Raw genomic sequence first — 23,000 nt, 5'->3', positions numbered from 1 at the left:
TTGAACAAAAAACCGCGGATACTTTTTAAATGACCTAATATATATTAGATTATTTATTAAATTCAATTTTGTGATGAGAAGGAAAAGGAAATTGAAAATAACGATACCTATGATCATTTTTTAAATAACGTTTCTATTATTACACAAAGCAATTTTCTAGTTATATATCTCAGTTTTTTTCAAGCAACAATTACAAGACAAGATAACATTTTTAAGAGTTCCATTATATTAAAGATCTTATCTATTTAATGCATATCTATTGCAGATTTGCGAGCATTTACATTTCATAAAGGACCATGTTGCATTCGAACATTCAAAGTCGTTGTCGGTTATTGCTCCTTAAACGCGGGGCGCAACGGGCAAGGTATTTAGCATCGTGGCGTCACGTTCAGACTGGAAATGCGACGGTGTCGTACGTCGCGACGTCCTATCGAATGTATAATTCAAATTTCGTCGTATGAATAATGTGCAATGATGCACTAGAGTCGTAGCAGGGGGAAAAGGAAACGGTAGGAGGATCTGGCCAGTGCTACGAGTGGAGGAGTGCCTCGCTCTCTCTCTTCGAGTAACGTAATAAATAATAGAGGCGGGGGTGGTCCGTTCCCTTGGTGGCCCCTTCAGGCAACCACCCCACTGTCGCGTCCCATTGCTGAAATATTCAGCAGTAGTAATGGCCTGGAACTCGTCGCCGTCCGCAAACCCACCTGTCGTTCGCGTATCAGAATCGGGCGCTTGTCGCACCGATCTTGCGGCTCCTGATTGCTATTGATTTTCTTGCCGCAAGTACGCTATACGATTTTTGCTATTGGCTGTGGTAAATTTTATCGAGGACAGGAATACGATTGTAATTGCCAGACATTCATAAAAATACATCAACTTCGAAAGTTCTCGAAGTTAAAAGAATATGAAAGATTTTATGTATATTTTAATGTTCCTTAATATAATTCCTCTTATAAAATAATTAAGTACCATTTTTTTTTAAATCTCGATAATTATAAAATTGAGAGAAAGAGAGAGAGAGATATTTCTAGAATTTCTGCATTGTTAAACTTTAATAAACGGTAATTGAAAGATATTATTAACTAATGATATATATATTATATGAAAATTATATTTATTTATAAGATAATTTCTTCTCTTTGCGAGGATTATACGAGTATTGATCGCATTATCAAATACAAGATTAAAATATATTAAAGTAATATTTATAATTTCTGCAAAAAGTAAAGTATATAGGAAATTTATCTTTTTCCGTATAAAAATGAATGTTATATATGTATATATGAAATAGTTTAATAAGGTCAATATTTAATAATACAATTTTATAGTTTAAATGACCTTTTTTTTATTTTATCTTAATTACTTTTTAAAAACGTGTATTTTTTATTGAAACAATTTTTGACCCAGATTCTAAAATCAATTTGCTGCTAAACTTTTTGTATTTTTTTTTAAATATAATATAGAGAATTTTTTCATAATTATTTAAATTTTTTTATATGTGTAACATATCTTTAATATATTTATTTATTATATAGATTTTATTTATTATATTATTGAAAAACTTAATATTCGGAAATGTTTATAAATTAATATACAAACATTTTATAACATAATTTAATTAAGACAAATATGAAGAAAGTAGGAAGTTATATTTACTGCTGACGTTTCTCTTCAGCTTTTACCGAAGATTAATATGATGACGTCATTAACGAACTTTGTATGTTGAAATTAACTTCGATTTACTCAAGCGAGAAGCTCATTTGAACTAACTTGCTTGTAATACTTCCATTAATTAGAAACAACCAACTTATCGCACACGGGCCATCGAGGACGTTGGATAATCCCAAAAGAATTATAGGCGCATCGACGAAGAGATGATCGATAATCCGACTACGCGTACCGCGGCCGAGTTCATAGTCGAAGTTTCTCCTCGAAATCTCTTCTTTTCGACGATGAACTTTGCCGACTCCTCGCTCCACCCCCGAGGGCGGCTCTGGGGCCGCGAGTTCACCTTTAAATTTCCCAAGCTAGGCAAAGTAAGGAAGCCCGTGCCGCGGCTCGGTAGCTGCCCAACTTCCCTGTATATGCGCTTGACGTTGGAGCTTAATCCTGTGGAGCAGTCCAAAGAGAACGATGAGGAACTTCCCGCGTCGACCGTAAAACTCGGACTTCCATATAGAGTCTCAATTTCGAAACGTCTTTGGGATCGCGAGGTCGCGATGACGCGCATTCTACTTTACTAACTTCGATTAATACTTCATTGTTCCAACGATCTAGGCTTTTCATCGTCGCGCTTTGATGGTACCAATTAGTGACGGATGCCAACAAACTGCGACGTTTTCGTAGGGCTTCGCGCGTCCATCCCGGCCGTTTTTCGATCTCTCCGAACACCGCCGAATCGGACGCCATCTTCGTTTTGGTTCTTGAATCTCGTCGTCTCAACAGAGGTATTTCCGTCACGTAAAAGGCCCTTTAATCCACGTTTTCCAATTTTTCCGCTGTCAACTTTAGCCTCCTACCGTTCTTCTCAACCATCTACACATTTCCAACCTTCTCTTCCTCTCTGCTTCTCTTTTCCCAGTGCTCTCGTTCGATCTTCCTTTTTTATCCTTCAAGCGCATATCCTCTTGGTAGCTAAACTGATGGTTCATGCTTGAGAGAATGAGAGGATGCCGCTTAGGAAGGACATGGGGTAAGTAAAGAGGCGCGGAAAAGGGGAATAGACTGGTACCAATCTGCATCCTTTCCGGTATGCGGTAATTCGGAGCATCTCCGATAATAGAAATTCACGGTGTGAAAAGGCACATGTCTGCGTACATGGTACATAAGGTACGCTCCTTTCATAGGGCTTTTGATGTCATCGAAGATCTTCTGACGTGCTTCTCCTTGAGTTCATCGTGGATTAAATGATTTTCGCACGAACGCGTTAATCGCGCAATTAGAGAGAAACGTATTCTGAACGGTAATAAATATTGAATTATAATATAATTATAAACATAATTATTTTTTATTAAAATACAACGGTAATGTACAATGTGTTCTTTTATATTTTAATTTTACAAAAAAAAAGACAAATTATAAATTATTTTTTATATATTTGATAAAAATAAAAGAAATAAACAGAAACGTATTATCTTCTTACATTAATTATTGCTCTATTAATTTAGTTATATTCGTAGATTTGGCATTTCTTTACAAAAAAGGATAGTTTCTTTCAGATGAAGAATTATGAAATGAGATTAAAAATGTTTCTTGATTGATTGAAAACCTTAATTCAAAACGTAAAGTTTTTACTGACGTTTATTGCATTTAATGCAAAATGCATTCTGCTGGTAATGATAAAAAGCGTACAAACCTTTATATATAGTACACGAAACGTTACTCCGAAGTTACAACGCGCTTTGCTGATATAAGGAAATGGCGCCCCATGGGAGAGCGATGGGTTTCAGCGGAACTGGCGTGGAAAGAGATTAAAGGATTCCGGAAATAATCTAGCAGAGTTTTTATCGAATCCCTGCTCATGAAGCTGCACGATACTGCAAACGTCCTAAAGAAAAATATGTACGTCTCTATGATAAATAGACGCGCAATGACATTACATTGAAACTGGCTCCTCGCTACCCCCAGGTGACAATGATGGAACTGCCATCCTCAACTGCGCAGCCCAACCACAAAAGGGAGACGCGAGGCCGTAAGATATAGCACGGTCATTACGCCAACATTTTCTAGCCAGATCGATTTATGACCTCACGCAGCTTTTGTTTTGCTCGTTGCGTTAAAATAGTTTTTGCCGTGCTATTGCTCTTGCGATTAAAAATAAAAACACGGTGCACAAGCATAACAAAGAATCATCTTGATACGATTTACTAATTTTTGCAATATTAACGTTTTGTTCTTTTTAGTTTTCCGTTTATCTCCAATTTGCTCTTGCAAAAATGTAAATTATATCAAATCTTGGAAAAAAAAAGCAAAATTAGTAACAACAATGAAATTATATTTAAAAATAGTATACGTACTTAATACCATTTTTAAATACAATTTTATTGTCACTATTTTTATTTTTCCTTCTTTAAGCTTCGATATATGTAGTGTTTATATTTTTGCAAATTGGAGGTAAACGGGAGATTAAAAAGGCAAAGCGTTATTACAAAAATTATTAAAGCATATCAAGATGACTCTTTGTTATGTTTGTGCACCGTCCTTTTATTTTGAATCGCAAGAGCAGTAGAGTACGTCAAACTTTTAACGCACTTATGTACCGTTATATGTACAATAGAATAGAATTTATAGAACGCAATTTATACATAATAATTATTTCGAACATTATTGCATACATGGATTAAAAGATATATAAATAATAGATACACACAGAATCTGATTTTAACATTATCATCGTTTAATTAATAGTTTTTAAAATTTATCCCTACATGGTAAAAAATAATTGAATGAAACAACTTTTTTATTCTGGCTATTCCCTTTTTTATTCGGGTTAATTTGTAACGCAAGATGTAAATTTGGCGAAAAAATCCGAGAGTCATGAGGGCTAGGTACATTTACTACTCGTTTGGATACCATCGATCGACCACGAGCGGTATATGTAGCTTCCGCGTTCGCAGGCTTATGCTTGTGAAAGGGAATGGGGTAGTTTCATGCGTGGTCGCGCTTAGTCCGCCCTTATCGACGTAGCGTAGAGAAGAGCCGCGCGCACGACCGATGATCGAACGAATGGTATCAAAGCGACCGAAGTACGATTGGACGGTCGCCAGCTGGCCATATAATTGAATATCGCGTTCCCCTCGCGTGGTTGCGGTGTCGGCCGATGCTGCTTAAGCGTTTCGCGCTACGTGCATAAATCAGGACAATTAGTTGCGCGCCCGTTCCTCACAGTCGTTCTAGAATGTCGCGCTGCATTTACCGCGTTCCAGCTTTGCACGCGCTCCTTCGAACTTATGTTCCGTGTTACGATGTCGCGCGAGTCTCGTAATGAGGGAAACGCGTTAAATTAGTGCAATTGATGTATACCGCGACGATCTATTTAGGCCTTTTCAGGCTACATTAACGTGGGTGCAATAAACGTTATTAATTAATCTACACAATAGCGTTCGTACTTGTATATCTTATTTGTTACGCGGAGAGTAATAAATTATACAATATATCAAAGGTGTAGAAAGCGCTGATGAAGCTGTTATATTAATTTAATTTTATTATAAGTTAGATTTATATCATTTCCATTAACTATTCCAATTTTCGCTCTGATGCTAATGCCTTTACTTCACTTACTTTTACTTAAACATTAAGAGCATTTACGAAGCCCGATTACAGGATTACATTTATGAATTCACTATCTCGGAGAAGTTTAATCTTTTCTGGGATATTTCGTAGAAGATTTGCATCGTTCTTCCGAACTTCTTTTGGATTATTTTTAATATTTAGTAATATGAAAATGCAATTACTTTAATTTTCTAAAAATTAAATTAAATTTTTTTAATTATTTACGAAATGTTTTTTTTTTAGATATCGAATGAATTACATCATTAGAGATGTTGAATTCCTAATAAGAACCTTATTAAGAATTAAGATAAAACAAAAATTTAGGTAAAACTTTAATATTAAAAAAAAATATATATATATAATTCTACTTTTCTTTCTACTTAGCGATTCCTAACTCAGATAACGTGTATTGGCTTGTATATTTTATAAACGCATTTTCTGAACGTATCTAATGTTTTCATAATCATTAAAAGACATATACATATTAGAAAATGTAAAACCAACATGTGTTATACTTGGGAAGTAGTTTCAATACAATCGGGAAGAACATTAATTTCAGATCTCTTGCTATAGAACACTTTTCTCTTCCTCTAAACAATTTACGGATAGCAAATGACTTATTGCCTGGGTTGAGAGAGCTGTCGGAACAGTTATTTGACTACCTGTACCAGTCTAATCCTTTGCCGTGCTATCTGTCTCCGCCCGCATCGCAGCCCCAGCGGGAGTCAGACGAGTTTACACGAGATATACGTCGAATGCGCGTGCGATGTTGATCGTTTGCCAGACTGCTAGGAATTATCATCCCCTGGATATACTCAGAATGTACCGGGAACTGAGACGAGTGCACGCGCAGATTTGCCGACATTACGCGCGAGCGAAGATAACGTTGGCTGGTCGACGACGCGCTCGTTGCTCTCTTATTTGAACGCGTCTCCCCATCGCCGGCAAGAAATTTATGTTCTATTTACCAAGGTTTTATGCGCTGGCTTCTAAGGACCGTGACGGGGCTCTCGAAAGGTCTACGTCGGTTATATATCACACAATGCCACCATAAGATGCTTGAAGAGCGCCTTTAACGTAGCATTGTACATTCTACTTTAAAATGCGAAGCTGCTGCTTTAATTTTGCAAAATTTTCTTCATATATATCCTCATCATGTTTCATCTTGCTATTTACATAAGCAACTTTAATTTATAATTATATTGATCTTCTGTAATAGATAATATCATTTATCTTATAGCATTTTACACATTGCTTATTATTTTTTTCCTTATATGCATTAAGTCTTCATCTCATTTGAGATCTTTCTCGATCTTCTTTTTTTCTACCTCTCTTTTCTCATCTCTGCCTTGTCGTAGAATGATGAATTACTTTTTAGTTTGCATAAGATTCGTTGGGAAGATAATATATATCTTTAACATCTGCTATTAATATACATCCCAGAATACTTCTAAGTTTTATTCTATACACACGTATGCACAAAATTATGTATATAACGAATACATTATACTTATTTTTGCTTATTAAACAGATATAATTCAGAACTCCAAATATAATTTAACAAATCTATTTCTCCATCTCAATGACTTTATGACAATAATGGAATGGACACCGTTACCAGCAGATTCACATTTCAATCAAGAAACTCGACGGTTTGTGCAGGCAACCCGTCTCGAGTTTCAAAGCACTTGAACGAAAATTTGAACATTTTCAAATAAATTTTGATAAAATTAATTTGTCGCCTACTGTTATTGTCTTCATACAAACGTCTGTTAAACTACGTTCAAGTACTGTGAAATAATTAAATTTTAATTTGAACTGATAGACATCCTCGACCGAGGCAATCTACAGTAAAATGTAAAACGACGTTGAGTCGTATGCTATTACCGGCCAAATATTTCTGTCGTGAAGTCACCGAGAAATGTCAACCTGCTTACGTAATTAAGTAGAGAAGGCGGTTACTACTGCGATCTGCCAATTTCAAGTGACGGATGACGCTGTGAGCGACGAGTAAAATTAGTTCTACGCGTTCATGTTAGCGAGCTTGGTTAGAGGTACAATTTATTTTTTTTATTTAGATCAAGATTGATTTTTTTAAATTTTTCGTTTTTTTTTGAATTTTTAAAATAATTTTTCATAATGTATAAATTGCAAATATTGTTCTATTACAAAAAAAATGATAGCTTTTAATAATTTTATGTAGATTTTTTTAATTATACATATCACTTTCTTACTTCAAAAGTGATACAATTTAATAAATGTAATTTTTAAGTTATAATCACATACACAATCAAGTAAACTTACTCTATCAAAAATGAACTCACTTAATTCTTCAAAAACCGTCAAAATCATTATAACTTAAAAAGAGTAATTTAAAAAGCCGAAGTTGTTATAATTTAAAAAAGGTAATTTTTCGAGGGTTGTGAAATGAAAGTGACAAAATGACATGTTAATATTCTTTCTGTCAATATTATTTCCAAGTCAATAACTTTCTGTTGAGTTAAAAAATAATGTTTCTTCTTTTTTGGCAATCTTAATTTTTCGAGTTGTATTACTTTTGAAACAAAAGAATATATATATTAATGTAATAAATGTGTATAATATATTATTTTGTATTATAAGTAATTGAAAGATTAGTGTTGTAATGTAAAATTAATTAATGGTGCAGCAGGAAAGCGTCAGGATAAATACAGATTTCGTAACGATAGCGTTTACTGCGATAACGACATTAAAATTGAGGACACGTCGTCGGACTCGCAAAATTTCAATTAATGCAATGTGCATTAAATACGGCGTTGGGAATTAAATACTGTGCGTGTCGCGCGATATTGGACTGACGGGTCGGGAAAATATTGCACCGTGACAGTTTCATTGTCGGCCATCTCTGAACATTGCCGAGTACAATACGCGGGTATATACAAAATAAAAAATATATTTGTTGCTCTATACATATTTATTCTATGTTATTATAATTTTCAATGATGTAAAGAGATACGCATTAATTTTTATGCAATCTTTAAATATAAAAATATCACACATTTTTATATCTACGATAGAGATATTCAAGAGATATATAAGATAAATCTAATGCACGATTTACTTGAAGGTGTATACAGATGTGATATAGAAAAAATTCAGAATAATTTTATTAACATTGAAAAATTATTTACTGTACAAAACTGAAATAACCAATTGAATATTTATGAACATATATTTTGTGACAGAAATATTATAAACTGATGCAATAAGAAATGAATTTGTAATTTTATCTTCAGAAATGTTATTTTTAATTAATAACTTACATCTGCCAATTGATAATTTAATTTCTATGAAAACCAAATTTTGAGAACTATATTTCTCAGGAAAATAGTATTACTACATATTACTACATTGGATACTTTGACTGAACACAGACGACCGTGTATGTCTACGACATGTAAATGGAAACGCACAGACACGAGTTAGATGGCAGAGCGGATTATACTCTGACTTCAGAATCGATGGCATCGCTCACCCCCAAAAATCCCATGGTAATCGCATGGCGTGAGGCATAGTCATTAGAAGAGCGAGAGAGTATAAGCCGGGCAGCTCCAAAATTAGGGAGCAATTCCCCTATGCTTCTGGTTCGACTGTGTGCCGGGATATGTACATATATGTCCTTACCACGATCTATTCATAGTAGTCGCGTTTCATCGTAACAATCGAAAATACTGACTCACGAAGACGATTGTAGTTGGAAATCGAATGCTAATGAGCGTCGCGAGGCAGTACTTTCTAAATGACAACTGTTTTCATCAGAAAAGGAACATTCAAATAAACAACTTGAGATAGCTAAACTATGTTTAATCAATTTCAATTTAATTATTATCAGTTTTAAATTGACTTGCACATGGCGCGTGCACTATCAATTGTTATTTATTTTTAAAATACCTAATGTGTGTTTGAGATATGAAAATTAATGAAAATAATTAAATGGGGGCAATAAAAACAATAAAACGACGCGGTAATTAGTACGCTATTAATAATCAATATATTGATGTAATTAATTTAATATAGATACAAACTGTCAAGTTTATCATACTTTTCTTATTCTTTAAGCCGAAACGACAAATCTGCCCATTTATATCTATATTGAATGTAATTACACTAATATATTGATTATTAATGGCACACTAATTACCGCTTCGTTTTATTGCTCTCATTGCTTTTATTTAATTATTTTCGATGATTGAATTTCAAGAATTTATTAATCTATTATTTGATTATATAAAAATTAATAATATTATGCAAATAATGTTTTTTTAAAGAGTAAATTTAAAAAAACAAAATTTTAACGAAGTAGGAGTAGCTTTATTGAAGACAATTGCATTCAAAATTAATGCATTTTGTTATTTGTCTAAGATCTATTTCTAAGATTAATGTAAATTGTCTTTAATGATGTAATTAACTTTAGTCTTTCTTAATTTATTCTTTAACTTTTTCTAATTCTTAAAACTAGAGAAGATAAAAAAATAAGTAACTCGTGAATTAAACCGAGATTAAAGTTAATCTATAATATCTATATTAATAAAAATAAATACAAGTTCTCGAAATTGACGCGAAACCTTGAATTGACTGAATTATAATTCGAGGAATATCGTTGTTTTAACAATCTACCATTGTACAAATATTTTACATTATATTATTTCCGCATATTCTTATTAAATAATATATTCGATTCTTGAGTTAACTTTTGTTGCTCATACTTACTTATGTAACAGTTTAGTTTCATTATCTGTTTAATATCTGATTTTGTATACATATACCTACATATGAGTGCATATGAGCGTAGGATACGAATGTATATAATATTGCTAGCGTGTATTCTCTTACGTTTAATTAACTATTATCTCTTTATCTTTCCATGTAATAAGCATTGTAACAATAGGTTTTAATGATCTCATCATTTGCGTACCTATATAATTTTTTTGTTCTTTTTTCCTTCATATAAATCTTATGTATATACAAGAAGTTATTATTACTATTATTACTATCATTATTATTATTGCAATATACTATATTATTTACGCGACATAACCTCTTGATACGAGTAGAGAGTTTATTTTAAATTATCTTTACAAGCCTTTCATGTGTAATATTAATATCTATAATTATGTGGCGCGCAATGTGTAACGTAGATTTTCCGCAAATTGCGTCGCTTTATACTGTCGTCGCGAGAAATCCCGCGGCCGCGCACACCCAAATCTACTCGCCCGTTCATTCATCCGAGCGCAATTAAGTAGGTGTCAGAAATTGCTTCATTAGCGGCGATAATGGCAGATAATTTTGCCTTGCCGCGTAATTAACTCGTAATCGCCGAATATTACGTGCATCGCGTTTAACGTAACGCGACGTAACCGCAAAGCACGTAGTCGAAAAGCACCCTTCTGCTTCTGATCCGAGGTTAGTTAACTTGCGTCACCGGCACTCGTCCCTTTCATCGAACAACAGAAGCACCGCTACGTTTTCGCATACATTTAGATGGCAATCGGTGACTTTTATTGCCGACAATCACGAAACCTTCACTGGTTCCTAGTACTATTCACGTGGACAGACTCGTCATGTCCTCCGTGCTTGCCGGCAACGTTTGAGTCAAAAGTTTCACCGTTTCGACCGTCACGATTCTCGACCTCGGCAGATAGTAATGGCAGTTGCAGGTGAAGGGTAAGAGGAGGGAAGGGGAGTTGATCGGAAAACGCCCCGACTACTAGCGTGGGCTTAAAAGCGTTGGGAAATACCAGAGAGAGGCAACAGAGCGCCGCAGTGCAGCGCGTTTTAATAATTGAAATAATAGAAGCGACTTTTCGGAAGAAGAGTACAGGATGCGGGCGAAACTTCAAGATGGTTAGAGAAGATGATAGGAAGAGGCTAAAGGATGGTAGCGAAGCCGGCAAGCCCGGGGAAAGCTCGTCGTTCCAACCAAAGCGAGACTCCTTGCGCATCTCTCGACCACCTAAGTAGAAAGTAACGAGCGTCGGTTACGTTAATACCTCCGCTAACGTTCGCCTCTCTATGTACCTTGCGACCGCAACGATCTTGAATACATGATCGCTTGTGTCGCTTCCTTTTGGATCAAGGCCATATACTGTTGGCGATTTCTTGAAACTGATCAAATCGAAATTTAATAACTTTAAACTTAGCTCTAACTATAAGAAGATTCGCCGCTCTATTATAAGAGGACATCTTTGTTTTTATATTAGGGAACATAAAATGTATGAGGCATCTCACAAAAATACTTTTAAATTTATATATTTTAAACGCGAGAGATTAATTTCTTTTACACGATAAAGAAGCATAATAAATATAGACTAGGAGGTCCGGTGCTGAAAAGCATGAAAATGAAAGAATACAAAAGAGCTTTTATGTTAAATAATATATCAAAACTTTGCATGACGACAGATGAGGAAAAGAAAAGATTAGTTGAAAGTGAACTAGCTTAACTACGTGGTTCAATTAAATTTTGTTATCTAAAAACTTTATCTTTTGCATATATTTAGTATATCGTTCCTTTAGTTTAAAAGTCAGACAACTCCAAAAATTAAATTTCCCAAAAAAGAAGAAAAACTATTTTTCAATTTAACGGAAAATATTAAGTAATAAAATAATATTGATAAAAAGAATATATTTTTAACAAGTCAAATGTTATTTTTGCCCTTTTTGTTTTACCTTTAAAACCTTTTTTTAAGTTGTGACAATTTTTGAAGATTTAAAAAATTTATCGTTTTTCTAAACTTTATTGATTTCTTTATAAATGATTTCTTTATGAAGAAGTTTACTTTTAATGATTGATTAGGCAATGTTTACTTAATTCATTCATAGTAATAACTCAAAAATTATATTTTTTGAATTTTATCACTTTTGATTATGCGACTATTATGGAAAAATATATTATAGAAAAAATGATTAAATTGTTATTTATAAAAATTGTATTATATTTAAAAATTATTCGTTAATGTTCTAACTGTTGGCTCAACATTTTAATTGTTGCTTTAGTACTTCATGTATTGTTGCTGGTTTTTGGTACAAAACTTTAGATATGCACGACATAAATGCGGGTACTGTGTTTCATGTTCTCTGCTTGTACTTATCTCGAGAACTACATCATCAAAGTGAATAGCGCACGGTATTTTTGTTCCTGTGTGTTCTATTTAGTTGCAAGTAAGGGTGACTTCCTAAATCCTCTTATGTTCTCGATAAACCTTAACCGCATCGACTAACTCTCGTAGCAGATACGTTAGAGAATATCAGGTGTTATATCACTCGTTTTGTAAGCTGGAAAAAAGTTTATTGTGGCGACTAATGAAAGCCCATCTAGCCAAGACTATAAATATCGACAGCGTTAGCAGGGTTGGTTTCCTATGTGAAATTGCTAGTTAATATGTTAAATTTTAAATTATTTTATTCTCAAAACTCAATATAAAAATTTTAATAAATTTAATTTAGCTTTTTTAATCTAGAAAATTCAATTTAGTACAAAATTTTAATAGTTGCTGCACTCTGGTATTTTTCAATTTTTTAAATTATAAGGCTTGTTATTATAACTGATTTAAACTGATTGAAACTTGTTTTATATATAAATATTACAATATATCTAAAAATGATAATTATTTTTCCGAAAAATATTTAAATAAACATGAATGAGAGTTTTTTTAACTTGTGTTAAACTTTTTGACATTTTTCAGATTTAAATTGGAAAAATTTTTAATACAGTTATTGATCCATAATATTATCAGTAATTAATATTCTCTTAATTTCTAAAATTTAATGAAAACATTTGAATAGTTAAATTAATTTGAATTAACCCGATTTAATTTAAACTAGGATATATACATAATCCTTTCTATTCATTTCTATTTTAGATTATATACATAGATGTATCATATATGTTTAAAAAAATTTTTTTCAACATAGGTATTAACATAAATTCTTGAATATAAGTCACTTTTGAGTTTCTAATTTAATTAAAATAATTTGAACTAATCTGATTTAATCATATACTTTTTTATTAGGACCTACTACTTCAACTTACTACTTCCGATGTATATAGATTTCTTAATTGTGTTTAAAATGGGTCACGTATCTCACCGATATTTTAACACCATTCGATCCCAATGGATCCTTGTTGAGAGGAGATGGAGCGCGAGCCTCACGTATGATATAACTTCCTCGAACATCCTGACAGATTTATATCGCCGCTACGCCGATAAAACCGGACGCAATGATCCGTTTCGTCATGCGAGGATCCGCGCGACGCAGATTTCCTGGGTGGGCGAAGCGCTCGGAAAAAATTTCGAGAGCTATCGGGCCGCACATTGACGTATGGGTAACTTCGTTACGATCGCCCGATAACTCTTCATACACGCGGCCACCGTGCGTGATACGACGGGGCGTTAATGGCATATGGCAGGATCCGTATGTGTTCTCTGGGACGATAAGATAACGCCCATGCATTTGGTTCTTATCGCAACCGGCCACATCGGATCGCACAGATAACGCACTGTATTCGTCTTTTATTTTCAAAGCTGTACCGGCATCACACATGCAATTTTTTTCTTTTGTTCTGACGATTGAAATATTGTAGCGTTTAATTTTATCGATTGCTGAAACAGTCATGCTATTTGATGTACTGAGTATTTTAGTAGTAGACGATTTCGTGAATAGAGGATGTAAGAAAAGAATGATTTTGCTGAAGTATCTAGAAATGTAGCCAAATATAGATCTGAATATATTTTCGTTAAACCATTAAAATAATTATATAGAAATCTTAAACACAATGAGTAACATTGTAAAAAGGTTTGATAATTTTAGGAATTAATTTGTGAGCGTTCCACATAATTGTTTTAATCGTTCAATAAAATTATTTTTAGATCTGTATTTAATAAAATTTTTAGATACTTCAACGCAAAACCATTCTTTCCGTACAATTCGCTTTAAATATGATTTTTTCCAAATTAAATTTTCTTGAGATCCGTATTAGGGATATCATTAGTTGAAGAATTATATTTGTTGTTTATAACTATTATATTATATTTATCTACTACTTTTAATCTGCAATAAAGAAAAAGACTACTTTAATGCCACATTAGATAACGTCAATCCGTTGCAATAAGTAATGTGCGTGACATTTTCAAAAGTCATTTCGGATGAATGTCATTTTAACGGTGTCATCAACTTCACTAATTATTTTTCATTCTTCTGTTTTTCACTACTCACTTTGAGAGATATGACACAGAAATACTGAGCGATATATGTCAAAATACGAATGCTCTGTTGCACATGTTGGCACATTTGCAAGATAAATAAACATATAGCGGCTGCACCGACATGAGAGTGAGAATTTTACTAGTAACTGAAATAGACATTGCATAAATATGCTCGGGTTTGTCTTTTTGATTTTGCTGAATGTAACACACACTTAATTATATATTATTTTATATTAAACGACAAACATATTTGACACAACAAGTGCAGCCGCCTTTTTAACATTTTGATTTCAGATCTGATTTGATTCTGAGTTTTGTTAAAATGATATAGCTCTAAAATTCAAGTGCCACATAGAATATATATGTTTCTTTCTTTTTAGATTTTTTAATATCTACTTTTAAAGTTTACTATGTATATCTTCTATTTTACATATATAATATTTATTAATTGTTAAAGAAGGCATTATTCTGTGAGATATTGACAAAAGATCATATTTATTTAAATATATAATGTTCTTCTCTATATTTTTTCAGATATAACATTATTAGAATACATAGTTTGAAAAATATAGAGAGATATTAAATTACTGTGGCTTTTAACATTTACCTTTGATAATTACTTTTTTGATTGAGCATATGCAGCAGGCGCTTTATTATAATATGCAGGATATTTCTACGATGTTAGTTCTAACTTTACCAACGTGTTTTACTAACTGAAATAATGAGAAAAGTTTGCAACGTACATGAATGTGGAGATGCTTTGTTTCTGAAGTACAAGTTTAAGATATCACAAAAAAATGAATATAAGTCAAGTAACGAAGCAGATTTCAGAAAAATATTACTGTAGGTATTTGTAATAACATATATTGTATAAAGTGAATGTACATTGCTGTATATTAATATTTTCTAGAAATTTTAATAAATATTATGTATAATAAAATGGATTTTCTGATAATAATTTTTTTTAAATAATATTTTTTCTAAATAATAATTTGATTGTGTATATGTGTATTTGTGTTTACAGTATATGTATACAGATTATTTATATATTTTTTTATTATAGTATATACGCGATATGTTTAGAAATAAATCGAACATTTTTAAGTTTTGTTACATCATTATTATAGTTATTATTATGATTATTATTATTAGTATTTTTATATCATTATCTATCTCGTTCATTATTATTTTCTACTTTACTGGATTAAAAAACTGGATATTAGCTTAAAAATATTTTTAATTGGATATTATGATATGTCTTATTTTCTTTGCTTTAATGACAATGAGATTACATTTTCTATTTTAATATTGCTATTTTAATAGGATTACATTGTTTCATAGAAATTACTATTATATTGCAAATGGAAAAAAAAAGAAAAAATTATAATTTATTCATTTAAAAAAATAGAATTAAATTGTATTTGAAGAGAGAAAGGAAGAAATGGAATTTACACCTTCAATTTGAGTATTGCTGCTAGGTAGACGGTTGTAATGGCGAATGTACCAATGCCTACTATTTCTCTGACGAGATCTTCTTGAGGGGAGGATTCTAACGATGTTGCGGCGCGAAGAAATTCGAGTTGTTTCGAAGGCGTTCTATATACACGACCGTAGCAGAAATACCGAGCCAAATATGCTTTTAAGAACGCAGCTGGTCTTGCATAGCGAAGGTATTCTTAACTTGCCTTTGTGAGGGTCTGTCTAACCCCCATACCCCTACTCATCTTCGTCCCATATTTTCCTTTTCCATCCTCATCCTTATCTATGTTCTCCTTTCGTTGCTGTGCCATTGCCTCGTCTTTTTCCTCTTTCTCTGATCCAGCGTGACTTGCCTTTTGCATCTCACCTACAGGAAAGATGCATTGCCCGATGTCACTACGGTGAGATCGATCAGTCACTTTTTTTCATTTCCTCTCTAGCGGGCTAGGAAATTATGGAAAAAAGAGGATTATTTAGGGAACTATGAGTTGTAATTTATAGATTGTAATATGAATGAAAATCAAGCATGAAAATCAAGTACCAACTAAATCGATCGGATTTAATGAAAAGATAGTTATTGAGATTTTTATCGTACATTTTTTCCAAAGGCACCGAACGATCCTATGAAGATTCTATCCTCTTGTTGGTACTCACTGCAGCGTTCTATGTAGAAAGTATCAATTCTCTGAAGGAAGAAGAGCTGACGCCTGTAAATTGATCCCCCTGGTTTTCGCGTGGAACAAAATGCCCGCAAAAATCGGTCTTAAACGTCGGCGAATTCAGCCAGCGGGGAGTGTTATTATGAAAAGTGGTATGTAGGCAGTAGACGGAGGGAAGACGAAGAGAACGGTTACGACAGAGGGTTGATGACGAGATAGGATAATCGAATAACCGTTGCAGCGTAGCGCCTTTGCTCTTACAACGCTCCTCTCGCTTGTGTGAGTATGCGCTCACGAAGTTCTACACCAATTCTCCGGCGTGTCTTAACTTACGATATTACGCGTTCAGAGCCCTGCGACGACACCTTCATCGAGCACTTCCTCCCTTAATCTACGCGAAAGAGAACCGTTTGTAACGTACGAATTGTTTTGCGTCTTATTGGAATATGAATGCTGGTTCCTTGTAATGACATCTTATACGTGCAACTTTGCAAATTTCGAGATATTATATGAATAGAGAGAGATGCGTTATAATATCTATCTATAATATACGACAATTTCAAACAAACTCGGGCATAAACTGTAACAAACAGGAAACTTCAAGAAGCAATTGTATTTGTAATTCTTGTTTAATACACGTAATTATAAAATATTATATAATAAAATATTATATAGTCTTGACCATTTTAGTTTACTCATCAGTCATTTATTGTCAGTTAGTGCCTCTTGTCGCTTTTATTTTCATTGTCATTGATGTTTGGTTGTCAGTTTAACAATATGTGAAAAATAGACTTGCATTTCGTATTTATTTCGATAATATGTCCTCATCTTTTGAATCTCTCTCTCTCTCTCTCTCTCTCTCTCTCTCTCTCTCTCTTTCTCTATCTAAATATTGTAATATATTAATTGAATTTAAGAGCGAAGGAAGTATTACATTGATGGAGTGTTCTTCGCTTTTTTATGAGAATTGTTTAATAATGTTTTACGAGAATTATTTTATGTTAGGTAACATTTATCGCATAACCACTTCGCTCTTCGTGGAATTTTTCACGTCAAATTTATCAGTTATCAAATAATGATAAGATTTGATGTAGAACTTCGTCTCTAGTTATTACATACAAAAATACCTGCTCAATATTAATCTTATAAGATTATAATCCAAGAAAGAGCCGTGCACGTTAGGTTGTACTATGAATAATGCGCTAGCTTGTTTGCAAAATTATACAAATTATCGGAGTACTAATTTCAACAAATCTTCCAATCGATCGAAAGCTTAGAGTCTTTATTTACGATCTTCATGGACGAGACGACCGTAGTTTTGTTTTAATGTGTGAATGTTGGAAAAATCGATGCAATCGCATATCTAATTAATTAGCACGCGCGTATCATTAACGTAAATTACACGTTTCGTTTGCCCGGCTGCTGACTCACTCATTATTGAAAGATCGTTAAGTGCTCGATGAATTATCGTGGCGGAAATGTAGCTCGACGAGTGGGCTCTGTGCTGGTGAAAGTGCCACCCTAAATCATTAATGGAATATTCGGTGCCCACTGGCCGACCCGGGTAAATGGCAATTACTGCTTTACGCCTCGTGGTCTGACCTCGAGTAATTTTACTCGCTAGAAATTGGTTGCGATACCAACCAACTATACGCTACCGTTAGTCTGACTGCGTTTGTTAGACTTTTGTATTTATTAGATAAGTTGATCTAGTAAAATCAAAAGGATTACGATGGATACCTTGCTAAAAAGGTAATTGTCATTTGCTCAAATTGTTTTGTTTGCCTTTATCAAATGTTTAAATCAGTTTATTTCATTTATGCATGATCAAATGTGAAACACGTAGCATAATTAAGTAATTAAATAAAAATAACTGAAAACGTGAATTTTTTAATAACATAATTATAATAATTTTATTATATGAATTTGTATATAATATATCAAAAGAAATCACTAAAGGAAAATTGAATCGAATTTATAATAGATCCTATTTATCAAATGAAATTTTCAAAGTGAAAATCACACCATTTCTAAAGTATTTTTGAATTAATTAATGTCTTTACGATAGCATCAATAATAATTTTTTCTTATTAGTTATGGCTATTCTTTAGAAAAATGCAAGGAAATCTCCTTTACTTTGACTGCAACACATGGAGTTGCATCTTTTGCTAGGCCAGTATCATAGTTGCAGAATACACTTTTATTGGCAATTTCATGTAGAATAGTTTGCAAGTCTGAAACGCGAGGAACAGCGAATTCTGCATACCCTCCAGGCAATCATGTATGTTATCTACTATCTACTCTTCGTGAATTGCTCTTGTTGTTCTTCAATTTAACAAGATGTAATAGATTCTTGTACAGATGCAATTAAATGCATAATTTTTACGATAATTATTGTAGGCAATGCAATTTTTATGTATTTGAAATAATTATATATTCGGAATATTAATATGTATAATTATTTTATGAAGTGTTAATCAGAGAAATTGTTTACTAATTTTTTTCGAAGAAACATGTTAAAAATTTACTTGATTTTAATAATTATAAATAAAATCTCAGATATATTAAATAAATTGTGAAGAAAATTTTGTTGATAATATTAAGTTATAGAAAGTAATAATATCGCTGGTTTTGTAGCACATATTGATATGTTTTCTTATTTTTCGCTTTATTTTCTCAAAATTGTTGCTTTTATTTATACTGTTACATTGCCGAAAATAATACAGTTGCTTTAATTAATTTTAATAACAATTATTTAATGATGTTGAACAGCAAATAGATAATAAAATTAATTTATTCCTTTTTATTCTCTTTCATTTTTGAAATGTAACAATTATTGTTTGCATTGATATATTTAAAAAGACATTTAAAAATTTTAGTTATTATAAGGTTATAAAACTGAAAACTGAATGTCCAAATACATGAAATGTTTTGTGGAAACATTTCAAACGGCATTGTTTCATTTAACGCTGGTGAAATTAGTAGGCAACAGAGGGTGGCTCCTATGAAGCGATATAAAAATATCAGATTGCTTGTTAGTTCATTTACCGACAGCGCGACTTTATTGAAACGTCATGTTCGCAAGATAATTGTTGAGTATTAAACTTCAAACGCTTACATCATTAATGACTATTCCCTGACACGTGACGGCGTGTGCCTATATTTACGTCGCAGCACGCGTTTCGACCCGCTGCGTGTTTCATAACGCCGCGCCGCGCCGCACTGACAAGTCGCTCGCTCGCCGAACTCTAACGAAGCGGTTAGTTAATTTTAACACTAACTCTCTCTCTCTCTCTCTCTCTCTCTCTCTCTCTCTCTCTCTCTCTCTCTCTCTCTCTAGTCATATACGAAACGAAGACATCGATAACACTTTCACGAAATATATGGCGTTGAAATTAGACGCGAGGGCTTTACGAGTTTGAAGCTCGTAAAACATATGTACAGCTTTAAATCGCATGAACATAACATTCAAGATTAAAGAAACACGCATACGTTCCGGCTATATCATCAGCCTAACGAGTTGTGTGTGTACAATATGAATGTGCCTTTAGTGCCAACTTGATGAATATATCGCTGAATGTTTCCTGTTATTAACGTAACTGCGAAATTGCGAGGTTTAAATCGAGCATGCAAACGTTAATAAAGTTAAAACTTTAATATTACGGTAATTTATTAAAGGAATTTTTATTTGCATAGAAATTTTGTTCAATTTTAGTAATAATCGTTAATCTGACATAATCGTTATTTTGACATTGAACGGTCTCGACAGTCTTTTTCATTTTTGTGCTGAATAATGGGAACCTGTGCTGATGGTTCCCATTATTCGGCATTTTGTGAAATCAATAATCTCGCTACTTTAACAGCGCTCGGCAATATTTCACGAAAGATATTTATCAGTTGTTTGTCGTTCCTGCGCTTTTACACACTATGTGCATTAAATTTATAGACCGTTAAGAAATTTTGGACGTTATGGAGAGGGCGTGCAAGGATACGGTTGCGAGACCATAACGGTTGAGGTCCGAAGCAAACATGCACGTTCCTATAGGGCATGATACTGCACAATGACCATTCTCTGCGCATTGGCATGGGGCCAGCTAACACAAGGAAACACGTGTTCAAGATTAGCCGGGCACGACAGGTGCCACTGCTAGCAAGCCTCCAACCAAGTTTGCGTCCATGCGCGCGCGCCCGCGTGCTCGTTGTGTTTCAACCCTACTCTGGCATTGCGAAAGAGTAGGGTAGTAGCTACGATTCTCGAGAAATTCCTTCCAAGTTCGAATTGCATCGCGCAAATTACCGTCCAAGCTTCCAAGAATGTCGAGTCTACCACTCCCACGATCTTACTGTGTGCCAACATTTCAGAACGCGTGCAACATGCATCAGTTCAGTTCTGCTCACCCTGTACAATATTATGCGCGTATAAAGCGTTTGTCGCGAGAGGAGACATATGCCAATAGCAGGATCCTATCCACCAAGAAATTTCAACATCTCTTCTTCAGCAGGAATTAATACTACATCATAATCGCTGCGAATTGAAGCTAATAAGAGTAGTTAATTTGAAGAGAATCTTTGAACTTTAAATTATTAAATCAATTGCTTAAATCTTTTTTATACATCATTGGATTGAATTAGTTGTAGTATTACTAGGTGGGGTGAAAAGTAACCTCCTTGGGAATGAAAAAAATTTTTTTCTTATGCAGAATCTCGCCCAAAATATGGCGTGTTCGCTCAGTACTAATCTTTGTAGCATCTGCTAGCTCGCGCACCTTCACTTTCCGGTCAGCCAACACCATTTCATGTATTTTTTTGACATTTTCCTCGGTAACCGCATCGGAGGGCCTGCCGCTGCGGACTTCATCGGTAGTGGAGTTGCGGCCACCACGAAACTCTCGAAACCAATATTTGACGGTGTAATCTGACGGAGTATTAGCCACATAATATTTATCCAACTTTTCTTTTGTTTCCTTCGCCGTTTTGCCTCTCAAAAAATAATGTTTTATGAGAGAACGAAAATCGTTTTCGCAAACACGTCAACAACAATCAGCTCTCAAAACAAAATTAAGGGCAGTATCGCACTGCCACTTGGCATGTCTGCCTAAATATGAACGGACTACAAGGCACCATAAACTTTTTTGCAGTAGTGGCGCATTCTGGCGGTCAAGGAGGTTACTTTTCACCCCATCTAGTAATTTAAAAATCTCTTCAAAATCTGTTAAAAATATCAAATATTCTATTAAAAAAACATTGCGACAATTATTTAGATAATATTTATGAGTAACATGAATTACTTTATTTCATTCTTATAAGCTTTTTTTACTTATATGATTATTTCTACATAGATTTTATTAATTTCAAAATAAAGCATTTTTTTTTTATATTTCGTTTTAAATTTTTGACAAAGATTCTTAGCTGTTAATAAATAAATTCGATATTAAAACGTTCACTTTTTAGCTAGTAAATAAAATAAAAATAATTTAATCGGGAAAAAAATTTTAATTAATAATAAGTGTGATTTAGAGAAGATTTTTTACAGATTTTCTATTTACAATTTTTGATCATTAAAGAAAAGCGATAAAAATACGTATAGTTATGTTGCGATTCTATATTGAACTAGTGGAAAACTGATTTACGAATGTGAATCATCAATGGCATGTAACAAAACATCAACATAACATGCAGCAACGTCGTCTCCCATTTTCACCAAAGCGCAATAATTTTCCAGAGTTTATGGCCACACCTGTGGCGTGATTGGTTTTGCTAGAGATCGAGACATGTGCATCAAGTTCGCATGACATTTATGTATGTACATCAGCTGCGGTACGCGTTTCCGTTTCGTAATGTTCATATTCACATGGCGAAATAGGAAGCGGACTTAACACGCGATCGATCATTTATCATATTATTCAAATAACAGTTAGACAGAAAAATGATTAATTAGATGTGAACAAATTCAAATCTCATTTGCATTTGAGTAATATCTTTATGCCATTTTATGTGCTACTCGTTACGTCATAAATTTAATTAAAATGCGATGCTTTATGTAGCGGTGACTATCTCGGATAATTATTATATATAGCAGTAATAGGTTCCTTAAAAAATTATTTATGTATATATATATATATATAACATATATATGTAACATATATATGTATTATATATTAGGTCATTTAAAAAGTATCCGCGGTTTTTTGTTCAATTTTTGAATAAACCGCGGATACTTTTTAAATGACCCATATATCTACATATATATAATTTGTGTATAACATTAATACAATAACAACTATAAATATAATATTATTTGTAAAGAATTAAATATATATAATTATACGTAAGATATATATATATATAT

The 23,000-nt window shown here is 33.2% G+C and overlaps 1 protein-coding gene and 1 long non-coding RNA gene across 21 annotated transcripts in view; both read left to right on the top strand.

The window, feature by feature from the left end:
* LOC147910271 (uncharacterized) overlaps window positions 1-22,141 on the top strand; it is a 28,649-nt gene extending 6,508 nt beyond the window's left edge. Inside the window, exon 2 of the long non-coding RNA XR_015544410.1 lies at window positions 49-22,141. This is a non-coding gene — a long non-coding RNA (uncharacterized LOC147910271). The remainder of the gene's footprint in view (window positions 1-48) is intronic.
* LOC105149436 (CUGBP Elav-like family member 1-A) overlaps window positions 1-23,000 on the top strand; it is a 562,295-nt gene that overhangs the window by 253,358 nt on the left and 285,937 nt on the right. The gene's annotated exons all lie outside the window — the stretch shown is intronic.

This window comes from Acromyrmex echinatior, chromosome 3, assembly GCF_024713525.1.
Source record: "Acromyrmex echinatior isolate Ae372 chromosome 3, ASM2471352v2, whole genome shotgun sequence".
Taxonomy (NCBI): Eukaryota; Metazoa; Arthropoda; class Insecta; order Hymenoptera; family Formicidae; genus Acromyrmex; species Acromyrmex echinatior.
The sequence above is the reverse complement of the archived record's forward strand: the minus strand, read 5'-3'. Positions and strand labels throughout refer to the sequence as shown.